The 26,667-nt window shown below is 47.9% G+C and overlaps 1 protein-coding gene across 2 annotated transcripts in view; it reads right to left on the bottom strand.

Moving 5' to 3' along the window:
* LOC144797568 (beta-1,3-galactosyltransferase 5-like) overlaps window positions 1-26,667 on the bottom strand; it is a 252,891-nt gene that overhangs the window by 205,324 nt on the left and 20,900 nt on the right. The gene's annotated exons all lie outside the window — the stretch shown is intronic.

The following is a 26,667-nucleotide window of genomic DNA, read 5'->3' on the forward strand; positions in this document are numbered from 1 at the left end:
ATTGTTGGGGGCTTTACCTTTATTCTTGAGGAAATAATTATAAGAATTTCAAGCTCCACTAATAAAATGATCCAGGAGTTTGTGTTCTAATATTCTATCACCCTACAAGGATCAATATCCCCTAGAAATGTGCACCAAGGGACTGATTTAGCTACCATGGCATGGAAGAAAACATAGTGCCCCAGAAGGTGGCAAAGGTAATATATGAGTTGGACAATAACACCTTGGAGCATAATGTTGAAATAAAGTTTAATGTGTTCTATAATAAGGTGTAACATCAATTTTGGAGTGACCCCTGCTGCTGTTATGCTAGATTTAAGGTACAGCAACAAAATGGGAGGTATCACTTCTCCTGTTATGTAAGCTAAGTCACAAGTATAGAGTATTATGTAGGTAGTTGCTTTTAAGAGGAAAGATATACACTAAAACATAGCCGAGCCTTACTGGTAAACAAGTTTATTGTTTGGTCAGAGAATAGGAAACTGAATATGCTTTTTTTGACTCCTAGAAATTGTGCCAGTTTTGTAATGCTGTGTCCAGAATAAGGTGTTGTGAACCATTTCAAGTACCACCAAAATGCTGCGTCAACAGTATTTTTCTCAATCAATTTTCTTTTACAAATTGTTTTTATGTATGGTTTTTAAATTGTATGATAACTTGGTTGTAAACTATTCGAAGATGTGTGTGTGTGTGAGTATATATATATATATATCGACCACACCGCCACTCCTCTCACGCTCTGGATCTACTCCAGCCAGGAAGGAAGCCAACGGACACGGACCAAGTATAGTGCTCCAAGTTTTTTTTTAAGGTGCAGGTTCAGTCTCATGACGTTTCGGCTCGCAAGAGCCTTGTTCACATGACAATGTATAAATGAAACGTACACCATTATATACTGCCAGTGATTGGATAATGATCGTCACATGAAAGGGTAGTGTTGAGTCATAGAAGACATACTGGCAGGTCATTGCAATGCATGTGAGTCAAATACAAACATGTACTACTGAAATCTCGGTAAAATACCAAAACATTGCCTAAAAACCAAACTGAATTCGAATGGAACAGAGGTATTGCAAGAAATAAGCATTGATCATCAAATTAATTCGTATAATAGGACATATGTTGTAAATGTTAGTAAAATACCATAATTTTTATCACAGTACTCACAGCTAACTGTTGTTTAATAAAGCGCAAGTGCATACTGTTCTTTGTGAAAAAAACTGCAATAGTGCATATTAAATGTGCAACAAATCGCAATAGTGCAAAATTAGCAAGGTACGATCATTCACATACCAACTGTGCAAAATCCCGCAAAATAGTGCAAACATCGCTGATGCCAACAGTAGGGAGACTTTAAAATCTAATAGTCCCTCCAGCTGTAATACTGTATACATAATATACAATAAATACCATAACCAATTAAATAATCACATATGCTATAAAATATGGTTAAAACATATATAGGGTAAACTACCCGGTCCTATACAAATAAAATGATGATAAAATAGCAGATAAATTCATAAATGACCCTCCGTCCACAGGTCCTTTCCTTCTAATGTCACTATGTTAAAAACAGTAATCACCGTGAATAAAGTGCATAGTAGGCTGGGTATGTAAGACTATCAGGGAACAAGCATCCAGTCTACTTATATCCAGCCTTACCCATCAAATGTTAAAATAATTCATGATCAAATAGCAGCAGAAACAGATTCATGTCAGATCCAAAACCTAAGAATTACAGATTGCGTATTACATTTACGTCACCCAGCCGGGGAAAATCTGTCAGAGTATAAGATTATTCTTAGATGACACATCAATAATATACTTATGTATTGGTCATCAAGGTAAGCATGTGTAGAGGTCTTCTGTCACATTTAATCCCCCAGGACTCTTGGTATTAAGTAAAAGGATATATTTGGTTTCAAGCCTCCTCAACTTGCTCTCTCTATCTCCACCCCTGCTACTGGCTAGCACTGAATCAATCACCCAGTATTTTCGTAAGGTGTTATTGATCTGGTGGGCCTCCCTAAAGTGTCGGGCCACTGGGTATGTGTTATCACCATTGGTGATCGCACGTAAGTGCTGTAAAATGCGCTTATGGACTGCATGTTTCGTGCTGCCCACATATCTCAGTAGACAGGGGCATTGTAGAACATAGACCGCAAATTCGGTCTTACAGGTCAAAACCTGCGTGATGGAGTGAGGGCGGTCAGTGAAACCGTCCATGAAGATTTTTGTATTTTCCCCATGGACGCACGCCTTACAAGTCTTGCAACGGTAAAATCCTTTGTTTTGTTGCCACCAAGACGTTTTATTGAAAGGTTCTGGACTGGTATCAACTAATATATCACGTAGTGAGGGAGCCTTACTAAAAGTAAGGGAAACTTTCTTGGGTAAGGTGGTCCCAATAACAGAGTCACGGGTAACCAGAGGCCAATGTCTGTTCATAATTTTGTATATCTCATTATGTTGTCTACTGAACCCCGTTATGATGCGGAAATTGTTCTTTTCCGCATCTATCTTACTCCTAGTCCCCACAGCTCCCGCTACTTGCTGATCCACAGTCTTGACAGGAGGTCCTCTCTAGTTCGTATCATTGATTTTTCCTTAGCTTTGTGAACAGTCTGTTCAGAGTAACCTCTTTCCAAAAAACGCTTCATGCTATCTTCTTGAGCCAATTTGAGGTCTATGGGGTTACTGCACACTCGGCGTAGACGAAGCATCTCCCCATAGGGGATGCTAGAAATCAAATGTGCCGGGTGTGCACTGGCAGCATGAAGAATGCTGTTCCCTGCAGTCTTTTTACGATAAATTCTCCTCTCAAGGTGTCCATTGTGAATGTATAACTCAGTATCCAGGAAAGTGACAGATTCCTGGCTAAGGGTAGCCTAGCCGTAAATCTGAGATTGAGATTATTGTTGTTTATACTCTCAATAAAGCTCAATGCCTCCTCCTTACTACCCCTCCAAATGATCATCAATAAAACGGTAACATGCAATCAGGTTGTTACTAATGATATCTTGGTAGTTTTGCCTGAGGACCAGCTCCTCCCAAGCCCCCATGTGCAGACACGCAAAGCTTGGGGAGAAGCTGGCCCCCATAGCTACCCCCTGAAGTTGGCGATACAATTGATGATTAAACAAGAACAAGTTGTTCGCAAGGCAAAATCGAAGCATGTTCAACAACATTCTGTTGTGTTCTTCAAAATCATATTAGTTTCTGTATGTGAACCTTAGGATCCAAAAAGATGTATTAACACTGGGAAAAATGTGTGAAATGTGGTTTTAATATATAATTGATATTTCTCTTTTTTCACCGATTTAGTGTTTATGGTCTTTTTTGTTGAAGAAAGTTTGCTCTCAACAAGTAAATTTATATCTCACTCAAGATAGTTGCACAAAAGGGAATCTTCTTTTTAGATATATATCTACCTCTTCCCTTTTTGCGGTTTAGGGTGCCTCTCCCAGTTTTGTTGAGACATCATATATCACAGTGGCTTTAAGTGAGGTAAGTTCGGCCGGGCAACAGACGCAGTATGTAAAAACTGACTTGGAAACAGGTCTCTAGTGGAGGGGTCTATATTCACATGCTTAACTTTACCGGTAAAAACATTTTTCAACTAAGGCTGGATAAACCCTTAAAGTATTTCTATGTTAGAAATGCAATTCCTGTTTACATTTCATATTATACTTACAAAGAGCTGTGGTAGTTCAGTACGGAGAGAAACTTCGCCCAGTCTCCCCCCCCTTATTTTTCATTGACTTGTGTGTTTGTCCTTTGTCTTCTGATTAATTACAAGGCTTACTAGTCCCTCCTGAGTACCGCCATGTCATCATTTGTAACCTCCCATGGCTACAGGCCACTTTACTTTGGTTCTTACACAGTATGTGTTATTTTTAGAGTTGTACTAGCTATTTTCATTATTGGGTTTGTCCTACTTCAGGCAGGACAACGTGCTTTGTTTATATTCAGCAAGCATAGCTCACTTTCACTTTGGAAGCTGCAATCTAGATGCTTGTTGTTTTATTGCTTTTCTATACCTTTGTTTTTGCATCTGGCATGCTTTGCTGCAGAGACAGTCACCGACAGCAAAGATTCAACTCACACCACACTCATTCTTCCCTCCTACCAGGGAGTCTGGCTTGTGATCAGGGCCGGTGCACACCGCCGCCTGCAGACATGCACCCACACTGGCTCTGCTCCGGTGAGGGAGTTGGTGTTTTTCAAACACTTCTTCAGAAGGCGCCCCCCACACCGCACACCACTTCCTGAGCGTGAGGAGAGGCAGTCAGTCAGGCTGCCATTCATGTACTCCCACTGCCGAGGTCTGAGGGAAGAGCATCCCCATCCCGCCAGAGAGCAGGCGCTTTTCTAGGGCCAGCCCAACTTCCGCCTCGAGAGTAGTCACTGATTCACGACACAGATTCACAGACAAGCCTCACCACTTTTATATCAGCATTGAGATCTGCAGCTCAAAAGCAGAATTAATCATCAGCTCGGGGAACCCGAGGCTTCAAATCAGACGCAAGCGGCTGATTTAAAATATCCAGAATACCGGGAAATAAAAAAGACACATATCATTAGTTCCATTATTGGCGCAAGATGATCCCCACCAGCACTAAAGTAGAAAAGGCATGCATAAATAAATGCACAACACAACTTTTTTGTTTGCGATTGTGATTCTGTGATTGCTAGACCCTGGTGAACACCTTACTGGTGTCAAATCTGGTTTGAAACAATATATGCATATGTCCTCCATTGGAGCCAACTCACCCCTAGGTGGAGCGACAGCAACCCAGGTGCCTACACAAGTCACCCAACAGACAAGTTGGCCCTGACTATGTTTGTGTTCTGGTGCCAGATTTGGAAAGAGCCTTGCCTTTACTTGCTGCCCCCTGGGAAACTCAATGCCTGTGCTCTGGCCGAAGCGCGGCAATGCCCTCGTGTAGCATTAAACCCCAGGTCAAATAAGAGTGCCAACTCAAATTAATTAAACCTACACCATGACCACGTGTGGAGACTTGCTCCCCCGAAACTTCTGCTTTTGCAACACACGGTCACGCCTCCTGTTCCGTTCAATGTAGTAATATCTGGCACGAAAAACACATAGGCCTAATACTGGGCTGTGTAAATGCGACCCAGGGTGACCTTAAACAATCGACTTGGTGTGGATGGATGCTAACATTACCCGGCTGATGTGCAATCCCTTTTGACTATCACTCCTGACCAGATGTGCCAATGCAGGTAGAAGAAAGTTATATAGCCCGCCTTTAATTTCTGTCGCAGTTATCGGAGTAAATTATTGAAGTATGCCTGCAAATGCTCTGCTCGGAGCAGCCCACTAGACAATGGCTTCCATTGAAAAGACGGTGCCAACAGACCTCCAAGCACTTAAGGCGGTACCCCAGAGAAGGGCTCTATTCTCACAGATGCCACTTGCATCGGATACTGCATCTGGCTGTAAGCTGCTCAGTGCTACTGATGCCTGGGCGCTTCCTGGTCCACAGCCCGCTCACCCTAATACAATCCGCTTGTGGCTGGGACTCAACCGTGCAGCGAAAGCGCGAGACCTCCTAGCCTGACCGTAGCTCTTCAAACGACTCCCACACAAGGGACCTCTACAAACCTAGTGGCCTAAAACATTCGCCCTGTGGGGTGGTTGCAAATGGACTGCAAACAAATCCTAGGCATTCTCTACCAATGTTGTGAATGGAGTTTCTAGTAGGTTAGGGAAAGTGCCTGGGCCTGGCTGACCCCACCTCTCTAGTCAGGAGAAGGGAGTACACATTTAAGCTGAACCCAGCCCACCCCTTAGGAGGCTAGGCTGAGATTTTGACTTAGCCCCGGGGCAGTGTAACTACAAAGTGCCACCGTACTCCCGCCATGGCACACTAGAGGGACTCCATACCAGGGTATTTCAATTACCCTGGATTACATAACTCACTAGGTCAATCAGGCCACAGTCCTACTGCTCCAAGTCCAACCTAGTTCACCACTCCACAAAATTGCAACTTTATTGCTGTGTTGCATGAGTAAGGGCAACCTGTCAAAGTATCCAAACGCAACTAAGAATTCGAACCTTACCCTGAAAAGTAACCATAATTAGCCCCGGGACGAGCAAACAATCCTAGGCAACTCAGCAGTCTCCCTCAAAAAATGTTCTGCTAGGTATTTGCCCTAAACACATCAGCAGCTAATGGCTTGTTACCCTGTTTGGCCACTGCTAGCCCTCCTTGTGAGGAGTGGGCTTTAAGGACCCCTTCTCATGCACCATTTTTGTAGCAGTGCCTTTAAAAGACCTTTGTCGCGCTGCAGTGACCTAATGATTCTGGCACTGCACTGACTCACTTCGGCGTTGGACCAAAACAATTCACCAGGAACCTCCTCCGTCATCGCATCCAGTTATGTAATCAACATGCTTTATTCCAGTTACCGCAAGCCGGACTATGGACTCAAACATTCAAATCATGAGTCACAGCCCCTTACGCAGGAAACGGAAGGGCTCAACCCAAATCTACTGATGCCCAACTGCTTGCTTAGCGTGGACTTTTTAATCAAATAAAAACGCCCTGAATCCTTTTGGCTGATTGCCTTGTCACTATCGGCATGAACATTCTACTGAGGCTCATGACTAAGAAATGCCGGGTAAAAGCAAGTTTGCCACTCCTTCCTGTTCCCCCGCTGCCTCGTTCTGAGCCATGCATGCCACAAGCACAGAGGCAGGGCAGCCCACCCCAAAGGCGCTGCCAGGGGCCTCTAGAAAAATCGAACATTTTGGGGCCCAACTCACTAAAACATGAAGCGTCGCGCCATTGAAAGCGGTTTCACCTCGCCAGGCTTGAACAAAATATACACCCGGCAGCAGGCGTACACAGCCCGCCACCAGAAACGTGGCCCCTCAGGGCCCACAAGCAGGCAGCATTATCAGACGCCCTCAGAACTGGGCGGTTCCCTTGTACAAGTGTAAGCAGAGTACCAAAAGCTAGGCCTGATGTGCACCCTTTTAAATAATTGCAGGGCATCGGTAGCACCGGATGGTACTTATATGGTGCTGTGATGTATTCCTATGGGTTCTGTATCGATCCCCCTATTCCTGACCCTATTCTGGTTAACAAGTTAACTAGCAGCCATCCCATGAGGCAGAAAACCCCCATGATGCAGGAACCGTTATCTGATAAAGCCACACTACGGCACAGGAACGTGTTATCTGATTAGGTCATAACGCTTGCCATCTAATTAGACAAGCGATATTCCTCCAGCCCCTGATAAGGCATACGGAGTTCTCAAAACAAATCAAACCTATGACAGACCTGGGAAAAACCCTGCGGCCATTGTTTTGATTTCACCGAGAACTTCAGCAAAAGAATGTGCTAACGACCAGGTCGTATGACATCCTTATTGACGTATCTATGTCCATCCTTACGTCAATATCGGCACCTTAAAGGTATAAATATTACCGATATTGCCCTATGCAAACACACGCAGTGGTGACGAGATCGGAGCAGCCAGACTTGCCGAAGCACAGAGCAGAGCAGACCCCGCTGGCGCAGCCCCGCCTTCCTGACGCGCTGAGAACGAGACGCTGCTTTCTCCTGCCGAGAAATCCAGCTCCGGCGCTTCCGGGTAGCCCTCGCAGGCAGCCTGGAATATCGAGACCAGAGACGAGAGATACCATCCCTCATTCATCCTAGATTCCAGGTACAGAACTGAATAACCCCTTGCAGAGAATTCTTTAGTCAGTCACTTGGCAAAACAAACTTAACTTAAACTGTAACTTTCTATTCCCGCCCACGTATTAGGCTTAGGTCAGGTACACGGGGTAGGCGTAGTTAGAAACACCAGTTGAGTACGATTAGTCAAATGTAAATGTGTATGTATTCATTTTATTCGTTTTAAACCTTCATATGGCTTAGAAACCATATCAATGTTTTTACAGTATTATTTTATACTTCTGCTTTTATTGTATGCACTTTACTTAACCATAAGTATTGCAATAATATCGATCCATTTCTCTTGTATGAGAAAAGAGACTGATCAATAAATAACATCTTTTATTGAACACGCCCGTCTCTTCCTTTTCTCTACAATCTGGTGAGACTAAGAATGCACGTACTGACTGAGTAAAATAAGTCGTCTTTTGTTTTCACACGACTCTAGAGATACACTCTTGATTAGGGGAGAGCAAAGTTGTCATGTTCTATGGTTGTCAGAAACTAAATCCCTTCTTGTCTATCCAGGGAGGTTCAACTCCTCCTTGCCTATTCGAGAAAGTTTCTAGTGAACTCTGAGCTAGCTGGCAAAACCCAAAACTTTAAGTCTAATATCGACAGTAGTAGACCTAGTTAACGTCTGGTCTAGGCCTATACTATTGAAGGTATTATTCCAATGCGCAGAGCCTATTGGGATAATAGGAACTACACTACAGTGCATGGTAGCAGTGCCCTCTAGTGGCCTAAATACATATGGCTGGCCCACGGTGGGCTCCGTGCTTTCTGTGAAAACATGATAAATAGATCGAGATAAAAGCTTAACATCAGGCGCTGCCACAGCATCGAAACAGCCATTAACAGTAGTCAACTCATGCTACACCTTCGTTGGGGAGTAGAGTAGCAATGCCCTCTAGTGGCCTGGCTGCATAAAAGATGGACGGCGGTGCGCTCCGTGCTTTCTGTGAAAACCTGATAGGTAGGTACCACGTCCACCATCTAACTCAGCCGAAACGCTGGGTGGTCAGCGCTACCCTGTACCTGAGCAACACGTACCCAGTTCAAATATATGTGTCACTATGCGGAGGTCTATGATAATTTTATACCTACAACACAATATGACTCTTTAATCACAAGTTGGCAAGTGAGCCCATGTTCACCAATCTTTTGTGCTCACGATGCTGCGGACAACCTTGCGAAACGCTGCCAGCACTGACTGTAGCACAACAAGAACCGTCATACACATTTATACAATTGGCAAAAACATGTAAAGCATGGGCAGGGACACCGCAGCAGGCCTTCACACTTTGCAAAGAGTGAGACCGTAACCATTGCTTCTGTTGGGCGCAGCATGCTCAGTGGTACCTTTACCCAGACGCTCCTGCTACCCATCGGGACGCCGCAAGGATCTGCTGCTCTGTACCCCACCAACCACGCGCCGTGCCTCAATCGCGCGGCATGCAGAAACTACAATCCATCAACAATAGCCACTAATCACAGCATGTCCGTTTTTCTGCCCGCACTTCAGGCACACGTGAAGGATAGCCCCCTAGCAAACCTGGCTTCCTTCCTGTCCGTACAACATTAAGTCCAAATGGCCCTACTGCCACAATTATATAGTGCAGTACTCTCAACCTTCGCCCAGCGACCTACCCATTGACTATTCACAGTCCCGAACCGCTGGCCATGAACTGGGCGTGAACTTCCGGTACCATGTTGATCCCTAACCAGTCACCCATGGAATGTGTCCACAGCGACCGCCATCTTTGATCCTCCGCTTACATTTAATTGCTTGCACCTTCAAAACCGTCACGGACCCCTGTCCAACGTCCTGCAACCACGTCCCTGCACCAGAATACGAGACGTCATTCAAATTAGCACCAGTGGTGAAACATTTAACAGGTGCACAGGGGATCCCCCGCAGGCCTTCACATTAGCGGGCCACAGCAGCCAGTGAAACCGTGACTGCTGTTTGCTTCAAGGAACCTGCAAGGCAGGGTCCCCCCATTCCACTGGGCCCTGATGCTCAGTATCCCCCAACCACGCACCATTACTCCATCAAACCGCCTACAGAAGCTAAATCCCTCAGTACCTACTGGCACCGCGGAGCGCATCACTGCATTCAGGACATTAAAATATACTGTTTGCTGCTAATACGGGAGACCGTGATCGAATAGCCCAAACCGTGATTCACGGCCAAACCGCCACTCCCCCCCCCCAAACATTTCCCTTGCCGCTTTCCACCTAATGCAACATTGCACATTCCTCTTATGGAGAATCCCAGACTGTTTGTGCAGGCACTGAGGAACTCATCTGGGTCCGCAGCCTCAGAGTCGGTCAGGCGACCTGACCTATGCGCCAAACATCAGCCGCGCGAGCCACCCATTTTGTAGGTGGGGGGGGGGGGGGGGGGGAGTGGGCAGGGAGCCAGTTCTCTCGTGGCCGGCTTTACATGGGCACCGGTTGCCTGCACATTCAGGCAAGGAGAAAATTGTATTTAGTTTTATTTTTCACGTTTCTAAGCGTGTTAGGGAAGAATATTTGGTCAATAAACGGCTTCTGCCAAACCCAGGATAGAACCGGGAACCTCTAGATCTTAGTCAAACGCTCTCCGAACGGATCTATCTAGGGCACTTTAATTATCATTCCAAATATTGTGTCATTATATAGCGGGAGCTCGAGCCGAAGGTCTTGGCGTGCTTTACATGAGCACCGGTTGCTTATACCTTAAGGCACGGGGGTACATTCAGTTCATTACCTATTTATATGGCGCCAACTAGACCGGAAGTCCTTGGACGCTTTACATGAGCACCTCGTGGCCACGGCCAATCCCGTGAGACACCCTGCTCTCCGGCCTGCAACATCAGATCTGGATTGGAAATCCGGGAGGGGGGCTTCCCTTGCCCCCCTCCTGGCTTGGACCACCTGTGTCTCCGGGAGGGTCCTGCGAAGCGGACAGCCTTTGCTGTCTTACCTGCAAACTAAACAACCGCACACCAGGCTGCCTCGCCCCTCGTGGCCACCCCACATGGGTCAAAGTCCTACACCTCGGGGGCAAAGGAGGCCGTACGCAACGCTCGCGCACCTAGCCCCTACATGGACAGTCAAAATTATTGCTGCAGGGCATGCATAAATCACGTGGGGCGGCTGGCACGGAAATGGAGACCGCCATTGCTGACCGCAACCGGAGGCATCACCCGGAGCCCTGCACTCCACCACCCCCGAATGACCATGATCCACCATCGTAAGCTTTGGCTTACGAAACCACTGCCTTATCCCTTAGGCCGCGGGCTGTACGCAAGGGTGGGGGCACACGGAGACAGGGGGGGGGGCAGGCATAGTTGTCGGCAACGCAAAGTCTGTGCAAAAAAAGTGCTAGTGGCTTCCTCACTGCACGAGGCCCGCCGACGGACCCTGTATGCTGGACAAAGATACAAAGCATATCCAGTGTAAAACCACGCGACAGGGCGGCTGGCCTCTCCCATTAATAATCGAGATGGCAGGACTGCCCCTAACGCGGTGTATCCCAATCGCGGCTCTACGACAAGTCGGCATTGGGACACTCCCAGCAAGAATAAGCATCCTCTTCGCCTGACATGAAAGATTTGGGTCTCAGCAGGGGGTGAGGGGGGCTGCCCATCCACTTGCATTCCCGGGACAGAGCCGGCGCGAGTGACAAAGATCGCAGGAGGACTCAGGCGCGGACCGCAAATCCCCAAGTCTGCAGCTCTGTACCTTCTGCCACCCCCACTGGACAGACGCTCACCCCCCGGACACGACAGCATGTCCCGAAGGGCGGGGAAGATGCTGGACTGTGCCTCCCACTTAGGCCCACTGCCCAGTTGCTGCCCTGTGCTGGGAGAAGCCGTGATTAGCCGGGCAATATTGCTCCATGGCAAACGGAGCACAAACTCCTTGGTTAGAAGAGGCAGCACAGTGTGAGGCCGTGCTGCATGCACCCGCCCCTATCCTGCCCCCGTAACTCTCCCCAGACCCGGGGTTGAGCCATTTAAATGGGGTCCCACGCGGGCCATAGCCGGCGTGCAAGGACCCAGGGGGAGGCGGTAGCTAATGGCGCTGGCCCCGCATTACCAATACCCATGCACGACCTAAGGGCACCAAGGCAGCAGCGACCCGCCGCCTGGAAATAGACACCCGCCATGCCAAGACGCCTGTGCCCACTTTTGAGCCACCCCAACAACTCCACCCCCCCAACTCGGCCGGCCCGCCACCTTGGTTGGGCCACCCTGGATCCAATCCCGCATGGGAGGATCGGGCTGGGGGAGGCCTTGTAATGCACTCACTGTGCAAATTGTTGTAGAGCAGCTAACGTGGGCACGAACAGCGATGATCCGACAACCCTTCTGATGGCGTGTCGGGCAGAAAAGATCATGCATGCACCAACGACGGAACGACCCCTTAGACGGCGTGTCGGGCACAAAGAGGTCCAACAATGGCGGAGGGAGACCTAAATACCCCTCCCCAACCCCCGGCGCGCCGGACATGACGTGTCCAGCGCGCCCTGTAAGGGGACTCCTCCTGGAGTCCAGAGAAGCGAAAGGGGAGGCGCCTAAATTGCACTAAGGATGGCCGCTCTCCGAGATGGCCCCCTGCGGGGGCCGCGGGCAGCTGCATTCCTTCTAGCATGCACGGACCAGAGAGCTGTAAATTGGGAATATTCTGAAAATAACTTGCAAACATTTAGACAGGCATCAAGTACGCCCAAAGGCAGACGAAAATACACAAGGCTCAATCACGCGCCTTGACTCATTTCCCGAAGGACTTGGTAAATTTTAAATTTGGAAGGAGTGGGAGCGAGGTTTCGCTCTCTGCACACACTCAGACAGAAGCCAGAAACCAAAAGGCTGTCACTCGCCTCATTCACCTCAGCATAGGTTCTGCTCTGCAAAACTCCTCACCAGCTTTCAGTATGCTAGGAGGCTTAAGCATCTCACTGAGTACTAAGTCACAAGGTAGGCGCATTTTTTAAGTCTTGCCAAAAAGAGCCTTGATGTTGATGTCAGCACATGTACATCTAAAGCGGGCCCACTGGAATTATGCGATGTTGCAGCGTTTTCTACCTGGTTATGGATTTTCCGCTTTTGTCACTTATTCCATCATGTGCTACATAATTTGCAGCTATTAACAAAAAAAAAAGTTTCTAGTGCAAGCGGATCAAAATGTACTAGAGATGCAGCAATGTATTGACATACAGTGGAAGGCCCGTCACAAATGTTAACTTGTTATCTTTCAGTCGTTTGTTGCTATCTTTGGGTGTTGAACTAGTACTGGGGCGAGACCTATGCCTAGACATGTTAGTGGGAAAATGACAACAAAATGAAGTAGTAATATCACATTATGTGCCAATTACATAGTGTAATTTGCATTTTTTTCTGCATTATTTAGTCAACCCTATCGCATAATTTGGACATCCCCTGCTGCATAATTCCACTGGTCCTGATCTAAAGAGAGGTGCCAGGAAGGCTCCATGGATTAAAGAGAGAGTTGTTCTGGAGTTCTGGCTGAGTTTATTCACCTACTATGGCTCTGATTATGAGTAATGTTGAAGCACCCCATCAGTATTCCCACTCCAAGAAGAGCCGGAACAGTGGGATGCAGAAACACATTATTACAAGTATTTCTTAAAGTGTCCCCAAAGAAATGGTGGAGTTCCACAGGAATAGGGAATACAATATTCCATATTCATGCTAGGTCCCCACTTTTGGCCCATTTTCTTTCCGGAGATTTCACCAGCATTTTGGTAGTAAAATTTCCAGGGGGTTATACGGAGAGGTTTTATCAGGAATTAAGTAGTCCAAATGTAGGGTGATCAAGCACGACTGATTTGGCAAGGCAGTTCAGGTTTTTGATCATCTGTCCCTACAGATTTCTCTAAATTTAGCACGTCCCGGGTTTAGAGAGGGCCAACTGAACCTAAACGGAGGCAAGCTTGTATGTGTTCCAATGCAGTATTACTTACCAGCCTTGTCGCAAATCAATCTAATTACCATTTATGATGCTCTGTGTAAAAGTTGTGATTAATTTATTCCCTTTAGTGCCTCGGTGTCCGTGCTTTCTATGCTTGTGAGTGCTGTCTATTAAAGTCAGTCTGCGCCCCATGGAAGATGTGAAATTATAGTACTACTTCTATTTTTGTTAAATGTCCTGGCTTTTGGTTAACACAATCTGATCACACTTTCCACATTCCTTCTAAATTCACATTCATCCAGAACACTGTTTCTGACCAAATCAGGAAGTACACACAACCCTTGATGGGCCTATATTCTCTACACATTTTATATTTTAGCTCTAAAGCAACACATTAGAACGTACTGTCTTTCGCTTTTAAACATTTTTATGCAAATGCTAAATGTAGGAGAGTAGGGTCTGCTTTCCTATGGCACCCTACTTTTTGCTTTTTGCTTCACTGGTTTTCGACTTTAATGTGGCTGTGGGCCTGCTAATCAGACCCACAGCCCAGCTGTTCTCTCTCTAAATTCATACCATGTACTTTAGGTACATCACCAATTGGGAAATGGGTCACTCTTGTGAGTCCCTCTACAGTGTACCATACCCAGGGCATAGGTGCACCCAAGGCCTACCAGGGGCTGCAGCATATCTTTTGCCACCCCTGGCGGGCCATCCAAACTGACACAACTGGCTGATCACTCAGCTGGGGCAAGGTTGTGTAATCACCCCTTGCTTAGGTATAGTATTCCTATACCTACTATTATATATAGACACATATGCACCTATAAGTCACTCCTATGGCAGGCCTTAACAATCCTGAAGGCAGAGTGCTTGGTTTTATGTGAGATGGTGCTCTAGCATGAGCTGGGCCTGTCTGCAGCTTTCGGAACCATGTCCTTATAGCTGTTCTATGATATAGCCATACCATATACTCTTAAGTCCATTATAATCCTCGCGGTTATTGCTAACTTTGGTTTGGCTTTATCAAAACATGTCGTGTAAGGTGTCATACACTTTGGAATACTACCCCTCACCAGTTCTGGCGACGGGGGTAGCATTCCACCGTTCTAGAGGGAGAACACATGTTGTTCCTGTTAGTCCCGGTTAAAGTTAACCAGAGCCTCAGCATCACAAAATGGATGCTGCTGCTGCCACATACACAAGTCTGACCTCCTGCTGCTGGGAGTCCAACCAACGAGGGAGGCTTGGACAATAGGTTTCCTGTCTTGGGAGGTGCTAGCACCACCCTGAACAGGCTATAGTGTATTGGGGCAGGGAGGGCTGAATGAAATGAGACACTGCCTGGGGCACACAAGGTGTCCCATGCATAGCCCGGTTCAAACCAGTTGCTGGGGCACTCCAGCCCCAGCTCTGGCGCGAAACTGGACAAAGGGAAAGGGGTGTAACCACCCCCTTCCCTGGTCCCACCTATAGGAGGGACCTTGCAGGTAATCCAGCCCCTCAGATTAGTATATAGGTAGGGGCTGAGTCAAGAGACTTTAGATTTATCCTGAACTGAAACTTGTAACGAAACTCTGGACCTTCGACATTCTACTGCAACTAGAAGACTGAAGAATCTCCCTTGTGGTCAATGAGTGTCCACCCTGTACCTACAGGCACCATCCAGCAATCTGCGGTTTACTTTGTCGACGCTCCAGCCGGAGCCCGAGCACAGAGTCTGACAAGAACCAGACTTCCAGACTTCTTTGACCCCGATCCACAGTCCCTGCAAAGCTGAGACCCGTGGAGGCGACGAGAGACGTGGGACCGGCCATCTTGAAAAGCCTGCTCCTTGCTACTTGCGCAGCTTTTGAGGCACCATCGAAGTTGTGCATTGGGGACTGAGAAGCCCCAGCCCCGAGCATGATCTGCACCGAAGATCAGCCCTCCACACTCCACGAGTTCTGAGTGGGGCCCTTCTGCATGTTCCTGCTCGACGCGTCTGTCCGGTTATTTCCCCTTTGGCTAATGGCCTCTGTGACGACGAACCTTCGAATCTGAACCGCCTGCCTGGTTGCTCTAGGTGGGCCCCTGCTTCCCCGCAAAGGAGAAGCCCCATAGACTTCCTTGTGGGGTTCCTCAGGGCTCTTCCTTAAGCCCTACTCTTTTTAATGTTTATGTAGCCCCCCATGCTAATTTAATAAGAAGCTATGGTTTTAATTTAGTTTCCTATGCTGACGATACACAGATCATTGTGTCTGTCTCCAGCAACATCTCTGAGTCAGCTTCTAATTTTCAAAAATGTATGAGTGATGTCAACAGTTGGATGGATACCAATTGTTTAAAGCTCAACTCTAATAAGACCGAGGTACTAATTTTCGGAAAGGATGCCTCAATATGGTCTGCTGATTGGTGGCCCGCTGAGCTGGGCCTCACTCCATCTCCGGTAGTAAAGGCTAAAAACCTTGGTGTCATTATTGATTCCTCCCTTGGTTTTTCTCAACACATAAACATGTTGACATCCTCTACCTCTTACACCCTTCGTATTCTTGGGAAAGTGTTTCTTTTTAGTGCAGTTGATCAACAAAGAACAGTGATGGCAGCGTTGGTCATGTCCAAGTTGGATTACTATAACGGGCTGTTGGTAGGAGCCTGCAAATCTGTTACTGCCAAGTTACAGGTTCTCCAAAATGCAGCGGCCCGCCTTCTGTTGGGTCTTCCCCGTTTCTCTTCTGCAAAACATGCTTTAAATGAATTACATTGGTTGCCTATTATAAAGCGAATCCGCTATAAAGCCCTGTGCATCGCCTTCAAGGCTTTACATGGTATTGGCCCGAAGTCTTTGCAGGATTTTTTTCAATGGTATCTACCCTCTAGGACGCTTCATTTCTCATCGGCCAATAATGTCAAAATTCCCAATTACCGCCTACAGAGATGGGGAAGGAAAAGATTTCATCTAATTACGGCCAGGTGGTGGAATGCACTTCCTATTCATCTGAAATCATCCCAAAATCTTCTGCCTTTTAGAAAAGATCTGAAAACTTGGCTCTTTTCCATCTAATCTTCTGTGTTCTTTCTTCCGTGGCTGTTGTGATTTGTTTCCGCCAGGTTAGCACCTAGACGCCTTCAGGTCGTAGTGCGCTATATAAATAAATAAATAAAATAAAAATAAATAAACCTTGCTGGTTTAACCTGAAGCGAATATTCGATTTCTGCGTGGGTTGCATTTGCTAAGGCCCGTTGACTCCAATCCGGAAGCCGACGCCGCCAACAGCAAGATCCTTCGTGGGACAGTCCGTATTCAGCTCCTGGTCGTCATCGACGCCTCCTGGTCCACATGGCTGCAGAGTCAAGCTTCACGACATCACCTGATTGCTTCGCGACATCGCCTGGTTCCTTCCTGGTCACTGGCTAGTGACCCTGACTCTGTCCCTTCTGCTTTCAGGTACTCTTCATCCTCGATCCGCCCTCGGATCCACACGGACACTTCTCTCCTGGTCGCCTGCAGCATCTTTTCACAGGACTCCATAGGAATCAGCGACAAAACCCAACACACTTTGACACCTATGCACCCGGCTCCTGTGGGTGAGGTAACGCGAGTACTTCGGTGCTCCTGTGGGTATTGACTATCCTAGTGTCTAAGTTTTAAGTAGCTTTCCCCTAGTCCATCCGGAAGTGTCCTAAAAGAACTAGTTTCCAATTCAATTCATGATGCTTTATTCGGTACAAAAGAATTGACCATAAAAGCAGACATAAAAGATACATACATAAATCATTGAAAATTAAAAAAATTGGTTACAATACGATACAGACCAATATACTAAAATATCATGCTTTTACGTACACTGATAGATTTAATTAAAAACGTGGCAGTATAAAAACAAATGTCAGCAGATTTCATGTTAAAAATAAGACTCATTGCCTCATCCACTGTACGTACCCCATATTTAACAAAAAGAACTAGTTTCCAATTCTTTCGCTCCCATTATAACGCTATGGTAACTCTCGCGTGTGTGTAGACACTGCACACGCTTCCCGTGGGCCTCCTGCTCCCTAACTCTCGTTAGTACAGCGTAGCCCCAGCGATTCCCTAGGCCTATCCTGTGTTCGTGACGTGGTTCTTATACCACTATTTTAGTATATGGTTTTATGTGCCCCTAGGGCTCTACTGTATTTAGTGCAACTTATTGTATGATAATTAAGTATCTTGTGATGTGCTTTAGCCTCTGACCTCATAAAGAGTTCAGAGGGGTTGTGTTTATAATAAATACATATATATTTTATATATAACCTGTGTGGTGTCCTTTCATTTGGTATTCAATGGGGTTACATATGGTAAAACAGCTGGCTTCACATGTTCTCTGAAGTTTTAGCCGAAGACTGCTTTGTCCATGCTACCACTAGGATAGCTGGTCTATAAGGTTGACTTTACAACCATCACCATAAGGGTTATTTGGACTGATACAGGGTGCCCACTAGAATAGTGGACATCACATATCAGGCCAACTTCTCACACTAAATAATTTCTGACACTAAATAACCTTGATCAGCTTAATTCTCTTATATTCCACACTAATTCATATTATGAATACATAGTGGCTTGCTTAAATGATTCTTCGTTGTAAACAAAAAGACTGCTATGTGTTCTTTTCACCTTACACTTTCGGATCTGTATTTCATATATTCACTGCCACTGAAATTAGGCAAAAACCAAATTATCCAACAGCATTAACTACATTATCAAGCAGTAATAGGCAAAATATGCAGCATGTTTTGTGATAGTGTTACTTAATTATTTTCTCATTTTTACACGTTAAATTTGTCAGAGTAATGATTTCGCCACATAAGCATTCGGTTAACCCCCAAATGCATCAATAAGCAACTGAAAGGCGACCAGTGAATCTTTATAAAGAGCCTTCCATTGCACAGCAGCAAGTGTTTCTAATTTTTAGTAACCTTTGATCTGTTTTGAGCTGGAAACATTGTTTTGGTTAAAATCTGCAAATTATGCACCAGATGAAGGAAAATTAGCAGACCCAAAATTATGCATAAAAAGTTGAGGTTGCAGAATCTCATCATTTCAGTGGCCCTGAATAGACTCTCCCACAGATGGCTCAGCACAAACAAAACACTTTAGACAGATCACTTTGCACGCATCCATCATAGCACTGATATACCATGTAAATGGCTATCATGCTGTCCACACCATCTTCAACTCCAACCCAAGTTCCTTAGAGAATAGGTTAGACAGAAAGCTGCACAAACATTCAAACCACAGAGAAATGCAATGTAAATGGTATCGACATGCTCCCAAAATCAATTTCTACCAAATACACACAAATTAGATATCCAACACATATTAAAAAGAACATATCACACATATACAACAGTGCACACACATTCATTGTAGTTTGAAATCATCATAATCACAATAGCACTTAAAAAACAACTAAATGAAAAGGTACTACACAACATATTAGACCAAATGTATCATATGTATACAACACTGCCCAAATAAACCATATAGTTAGATATTACTATGAACACAAAAGCAGAAGCACAAATAAGAGCTTTTCATGCTAACCAATCAAGAGAAGACATTGAACGAAACCCAGCTAGTCCAACTCATCAATTAGTAAATGGATATCATTGCTCCCTAGCACCACAAACTTCAGTTCACTCACTGTTCTAAAAATAGGCAGAGAAATGGAAAAGCCAATTAACCCAGGGGGCAACTAAAGGCTTTTAGCCAGATCTCCAGCCAAACCACTTAAACTACATAAGCAACCTATCTACTAATTATCACAAGACACATATTGCAAACAGCAACAGAAAACATCCAACATCTCAAACACTGCTTGTGCATCACCCAGACTTGGACGTCCAGCGCCTACATGAAGCTCAACCCAACTAAGACAGTATTCCAGTTATTTGGCAACAACAACAAACAAGATACAATACAAACCTGGCTGTAAGGTTACGTAGGAATCACCAGACTAAGTGTCTCAAGTAAGGGGTTTATCTGCACATAAATCCCGACATTTGAACCAAAGAAAAACAAATGTCAAACATCTTTTTTCCTGGGGAATTCTTGGCTCTTCCTTGGGGTCTTGGTTTTTCTCCACCGCTCAGTTAGCCCAGTCAGGAGAGAGGAGGTACCATAAACAAATTAAAAAAAAACACTGTCAGCGCAATGCGCAAAATAGTAAGTTGAGTGAGTGAGGGAGACAACACACCATCTGCTTCGCTTGAAAAGGGTGAGCGTGAGAGACCACCACCGTCAGTACGGAGAGCCCCAAGGTCCTGTTACACATAGGGAGTTGACAAGGGGTTTTCCCTCTCTCTACCCCGGGGCGCTACTCCCGCCCGCCACCCGCTCCAGAGGAGTCTTGCGCGTACCTGAGCAAGCCACGTTCCTGCTGGAACGCGGCTGGTTGAGTCGCGAGGTCGTTGGCCTCCTGGCTCTCCTCCGTAGTCTTGACCGCCGGAGTCCAGATTCACCAGGTCGGCTTCACTCCTGAATCGTCCTCCCAGTGGGGAGGGGGGTGTTCTTCCTCAGTTCCGTCAAGGCGACTGGTTTCTCGCGAGTCCTTTCTCTCTTGGGTCCTTCTTCGGCGTCCTCGTTCTCCTCCGGCGCATCGCGCTCCCATGTCCAGGGGGCGTGGCTTATGAACTCCTCGGTTTTTGGGTTGGTGGAGTTAAAGGACCCGCAACCAAGGTCATCCCGAGCCTCGCCAGCGTATTGCACCGCATACAAGGGTCCCGGAGGCTAGGAAGAAAGCAGAGTGGTGGGCCAATGAGGCAGGCTCTCGTCTTCTTCCCTGGGAACAAGATTCCCGGGGGCCGGTTCCTGAACAAACTCAAGTGACATGAACCTGGACTGCTTCGAACCCCAATTCTTACAAAATGGTAAGTTGCTTGGATTCACCCTAAACTATCAACCTCACCCCGAAAGAACACATTGGCACCAGTCTCTCTTTTGGACAAAATCAAACCACATCTTCAACAAAGCGGTTCTTAGAACTGTGGGTCAAGCCCTCGTACTCTTGCACCAGGATGGTGGTGATGCCATATTCCATGGCCTCCAAGACTCCACACTGGCATGCAAGGGCATTCTACACACCAAGCACATCTCCTCAAAGGCATGAATAAATATAATGACATCATCTCCATCCTGATGGACTGCGTTAGCTCCTCTTTCTGGCTTGCACCATCTTCAAAACTGGCTTCATCATATACAGATCCCTCAAAACCAGCACCCGCTTATCTTGCAGAGAGGCTCAACATATCTCGTGGTTCTCAGCACACTGAGTCCATGCACCATCAGATTGCAAAATAAGAAGTGTAAAAAGAAAAGGAGGTATTTTCCATCAATGCCCCACATGATCTGAAGCAACATCCCCACATCCATCAGGACTGCCCCAATGCTGATCCAATTTAGGGAAGAGTAAGACTCGCCTCTTTAACCCGTAAACCGCGGCACGAATTCCGCCGCTGTGCTGGTGAAATAATAGGTGGGGTGGTTCGGACAGACCCCGGCTGTCCTCCGCACACGCCCACCATGATGTCTGACGGCCAGGGGCCGTCCGACTCACCGAAAGGGTTAAAGAACACTACATCACAATGCATTAACAGTCCACAAGCCAGCTACCTCTCCCATCACTCGTTGACTTTGTTTTTAACTCTGCACAGTGCTCCATTGCCTTTTGGCTAGGTTTACTCTATAGAAATACCATGCAGATAGAAACATACATACCTTCCTGATGGTTTGCAGTTGTAATTAAGTAGTCTTAACCATTCTCAATAGCAAGATGGATACTTATTTACTCAGTGTTTCAGAGTTTCCAGTGTTGTTGACCAGATCTGATAAATGAGCATGGTTTCCTGCTGTGTGAAGTGTAGCTCACCTATGAAGTGTAGGATATGCATTTCTTCTGGTAAAGTTTTGCATGCTCTAGGAACTGACTAATTGGGTCTGATATCCAATCCCAAGAAGTTGTTTTTCTGGTGCACAATATTAGCAATTGTAAATGGTACTTATATAGTGCTTTACTACCCCTGACGTGGCGTTGAAGCACTTGTGATGGATATATGTTGAAAGTATGTTACAGTACAAGGCTTGAATAAACATAGTCCCAAGGTATTCATGAGGTATTGGACATCAGTTTTAACAATAGGGGTCATTTACCTCCGGTGTACGAAGGACTTTTTAGGTCGAGCATTCGAGATCTCTTGTATATACTTTAGTATATACTTCTATGTGTATGTACTTTGTGGGTTCTAGAGATCCGCCCTAGGATAGGTCTGCTTCTGCTTTCTGTTCAATTGCCTCTATTTAACTTTCTTGATAGGAAACGACCAGTATAGGTGAGCAAAATACCAGAATTACTTTCTGTGGACGGACATTCTTTTTTTATTTTTCTGACAACTGCTTCTATTTAACTTTCTTGATAGAAAACGACCAGCAGGGGTGAGTAAAATACCAGAATCACTTTAGCATTCTCTAGATTCCAGTCCTTAGAAATTGTCTTCTACGAGCACCCGTACACAATATTTTTGTCAAATCTTGTATTTTCAGTGATATGACCACCGAAGGCCTTGATTTTATATTAAAAACAGAGCTTTGGTCTATACTGTTTCCTGCAGAAAGGCACCATTTCTCTCTGTGTTCCCATACCTGGTGTGTCATACAGTTTGGTGCTTACTTTCCCTCCATGTTAAAGAACAGTGGATGTTTCAGCACCCATGCTAATGTGGTGCATAGTTAAATACATATAAGGTCCCACAAAGGCAAGACCGACTGCATTGCAAATGCTTGTTTTTCATGTAACATGACTTGTCTAGTGCATACTCTGAAATGAATTGCAGCTAGGTTTCTGGGTGCGTTCAGGTTGTGAATGACTGATAGTAAGGAGGCATGAAGGCAGTGGGAGTTTCTCACAGGACCTTTGACCCTGTCACCAGGCAGGTCGCTCCCCCCAACCGCCACGCAGCCCCCTGTGTGATTGGACCCGCTGCCCGCAGCCTACACCCGTGTCAGCCGCCTGCATCCCGGCTGTGTGCGGTGTTGTCTGTCACCTCGATTTTGCCGTTTTTGCCTACTCGACTGTATTTATTCCCTTTTTATTTCTGTACTCCTGTGCTCTCACCCTTCTTTGTGCCCTTTTTCTTCTGTTATCCCCCCTCCCTCCGTGACCATTGCCGCTTCTCCCACCATCTTTTCCTGCTGCTTTTCTCCCGCCGCTGAGCCCCCGCGGCCCCGCCCCCTTCACTCCCATTGGCCGCCCCGCTCCCACCTCCCAGCTGCTCCTCCCTCCCTCTGCCCCTCATATGGAGGCTGCGAGGCGGTGGTAGAGAGCGACCTTTGACCCTGTCACCAGGCAAGTCGCTTGCCCCAACCCACACGCAGCCCCCTGTGTGATTGGACCCGCTGCCTACACCCGTGTCAGCCGCCTGCATCCCAGCTGTGTGCGGTGTTGCCTGTCACTTCCGTTTTGCCGTTTTTGCCTACTCGACTGTATTTATTCCCTTTTTATTTCTGTACCCCTGTGCTCTCACCCTTCTTTGTGCCCTTTTTCTTCTGTTATCCCCCCTCCCTCCGTGACCCTTGCCGCTTCTCCCGCCGTCTTTTTCCGCCGCTTTTCTCCCGCCGCTGAGCCCCCGCCCCCTTCACTCCCATTGGCCACCCCGCTCCCACTTCCCAGCTGCTCCTCCCTCCCTCTGCCGCTCATATGGAGGCCGCGAAGCGGCCACGCGGCGGGCGGCAAGCCCGTCTGCGCCTGTTCGTGTCTGGACCGCGCCCAAAGCCAAAACCCCTGGACCCAGCACCCCCTGCAACGCCAGACTGCAATACGACGCAAGCACCCTCCACGCACTCAACACCGAACGAGACCACCCCTGCTACCGGGTCACCCCGAAGCGCACCCAAGGGCCCTTCACCTGCTGGAACTGCAGATTCACCAGCATCCAACCCTCCAAACCACCAGCCAGAGAACCCAACCACCTCCGCTGCATCCTCCTCAACACCCGCTCAGCTTGCAAGCACGCCATCGAACTCTGGGACCTCCTAGACTCTACCGCCTCTGACGTCGCCTTCCTGACGGAGAACTGGCTGAACGCCACCTCAGCACCAGACATCGTGATAGCCATCCCACCAGGCTACAAGATCTCCCGCAGAGACCGCACCAACGGAGTGGGAGGAGGAATCACCATCATCCACAAAGACTCCATCAAAATCTCCACAAACACCGACGACACCCTCACCACCGCCGAGCACATGTACTTCCAGATCCACATCGACCCCAACACCACCCTCAGAGGAACACTCATCTACAGACCCCCCGGACCACGCCCACAGTTCAGCGACACCATCGCCGACCTCATCAGCACCCACGCCCTCGCTTCCACGGACTACATCCTCCTCGGGGACCTGAACTTCCACCTCGAGAACAACAACGCCAACACCACCGCCCTGACCGCCAACCTCGGACTCAAACAGCTCGTAACGACACCTACTCACGCCGCTGGACACACGCTCAACCCTATCTTCTCCGCAAGCCCCCACGTCTCCTTCAACAACACCACCGAACCCCACTGGACCGACCAAAGATGCGTCCACTTCTCCTTCATGAAACCCACCACTCACCACCGCACCAAACAGCTACCACGCCGCTGCTGGGGCAAGGTCACCGAGGACCAACTGACCACCGCCCTCGCCCTGAGACCACCCACCGACCCCACCGACCCAGACACCGCCGCGACCAACCTCACACAGTGGATCAACGACTGCGCCAACACCCTCGCCCCTCTCAAGACCCCCACAACCAACCACACCAACAAGAAAGCCGCCTGGTTCACCGAGGACCTCCGGATCTCCAAGCACACCTGTTGGAAGCTATAGAAGAAATGGCTCCACGACCGAACACCAGACAACCACACAGCCCTCAAGAGCGTCACCCGCAGACACCACCAACTCATCAGGACCTCCAAGAAGACCGCCTTCAAGGACCGCCTAGACAACAACGCACACAACACCAAAGAGCTCTTCAGCATCATGAAAGAACTCTCCAACCCCAGCTCCAACACCAACGACATCCCGCCATCACAAGACCTGTGCGACTCCCTGGCCACCTTCTTCCACAGCAAGATCACCGACATCCACGACAGCTTCAACTCCGACCCCCCCGCACCCACCACCGAGTCCGCCACCCCTGCAACTACCACCCGCACCAGTCGCCTGACCGTCTGGTCCAGCGTCAGCAACGAAGACACCATCAAAACCATGAACTCCATCCACTCCGGATCCCCATCGGACCCCTTCCCTCACCACGTCTTCAACAAAGCCAACACAACCATTGCGCCCCACCTCCGGAAAATAATCAACTGCTCCTTCAAGACGGCAACCTTCCCAGAAAGCTGGAAGTACGCCGAGATCAACGCCTTTCTGAAAAAGCCCAAGGCGGACCCCAAGGACCTCAAGAACTTCCGGCCCATCTCCCTGCTCCCATTCCCAGCAAAAGTGACGGAGAAGATAGTCAACAAACCGCTGACCCGCTACCTCGAAGACAACAACATCCTGGACCCTTCCCAATCCGGTTTTCGCAGCAACCACAGCACCGAGACCGCCCTCATCGCCGCCACTGACGACATCAGCACCCTGATGGACAAAGGAGAAACAGCCGCCCTCATCCTCCTGGACCTATCAGCCTTTGACACGGTCTGCCACCGCACCCTATCAGCACGCCTCCACGACGCCGGTATCCAAGAGAAGGCCCTGGCCTGGACCTCATCCTTCCACATCCTTCCTCTCCGGCAGAACCCAGAGCGTCCGCCTCCCACCCTTCCGCTCCAAAACCACCGAGATCATCTGCGGCGTCCCACAGGGATCCTCCCTCAGCCCGACGCTGTTCAATATCTACATGGCACCTCTGGCCCGCGTTGCACGACAACACAACCTCAACATCATCTCCTACGCTGACAACATCCAGCTGATCATATCCCTCACAGAAGACCCCCACAGAGGAATGAAAGCCAACCTCCACAGAGGAATGAAAGCCGTAGCCGACTGGATGAAGGACAGCAGACTGAACCTGAACTCAGACAAGACGGAGGTCCTCATTCTCGGGCCCACCCCATCAGCCTGGGACGACTCTTGGTGGCCCACATCGCTAGGCACAGCCCCGGAACCCACGGACCACGCGTGCAACCTGGGGGTCATCCTAGACTCCACTCTCTCCATGACCAGGCAAGTCAACGTCGTCTCCGCGTCCTGCTTCAACACCCTCCGCATGCTCCACAGGATCTTCAAATGGATCCCCCTCAACACGAGAAAAACCTTCACCCAGGGCCTCGTCACCAACAGACTCGACTAAGGGAACGCCCTCTACTCAGGAACAACCAACAAGCTCCTGAGACGACTCCAACGAATCCAGAACGCCTCGGCCCGACTCATCCTCGATGTCCCCCGCCGCAGCTACATCACACCCCACCTGAGAGGCCTTCACTGGCTCCCCGTCAACAAAAGGATCACCTTCAAACTCCTCATCCACGCACACAAAGCACTACACAACACCGGACCCACCTACCTCAACAACCGACTCAGCTTCCACACCCCTACCCGAAGCCTCCGCTCAGCTAACCTCGTCCTCGCCACAGTCCCCCGCATCCGGGAAACCACCGCCGGCGGCAGATCCTTCTCCTACCTCGCCGGCAAGACCTGGAACACTCTCCCCACCATCCTACGACAGACCCAGGACCTGCTGGCCTTCAGAAGACTCCTCAAGACCTGGCTCTTCCATCAGTAGCGGCCCCCCTCCCCAGCGCCTTGAGACCCTCTCGGGTATGTAGCGTGCTTTACAAATGCAGTGATTGATTGATTGGATCAGATCGGTGTGAGGACGACATGAACATAAAGTCCCTGTTCTCTCTACAGATCTAACTGAATGATTATTGCAAATATGGCAATTGTAACTGTGGGAAAGTGTGAGATATTCATATAGATTATTTCAGAAAGATGGGGGAAGAAAAAGGCTGTGTCTAACACATTAAGAGA

The sequence above is a fragment of the Lissotriton helveticus genome, chromosome 12 (assembly GCF_964261635.1).
Source record: "Lissotriton helveticus chromosome 12, aLisHel1.1, whole genome shotgun sequence".
NCBI classification, from domain to species: domain Eukaryota; kingdom Metazoa; phylum Chordata; class Amphibia; order Caudata; family Salamandridae; genus Lissotriton; species Lissotriton helveticus.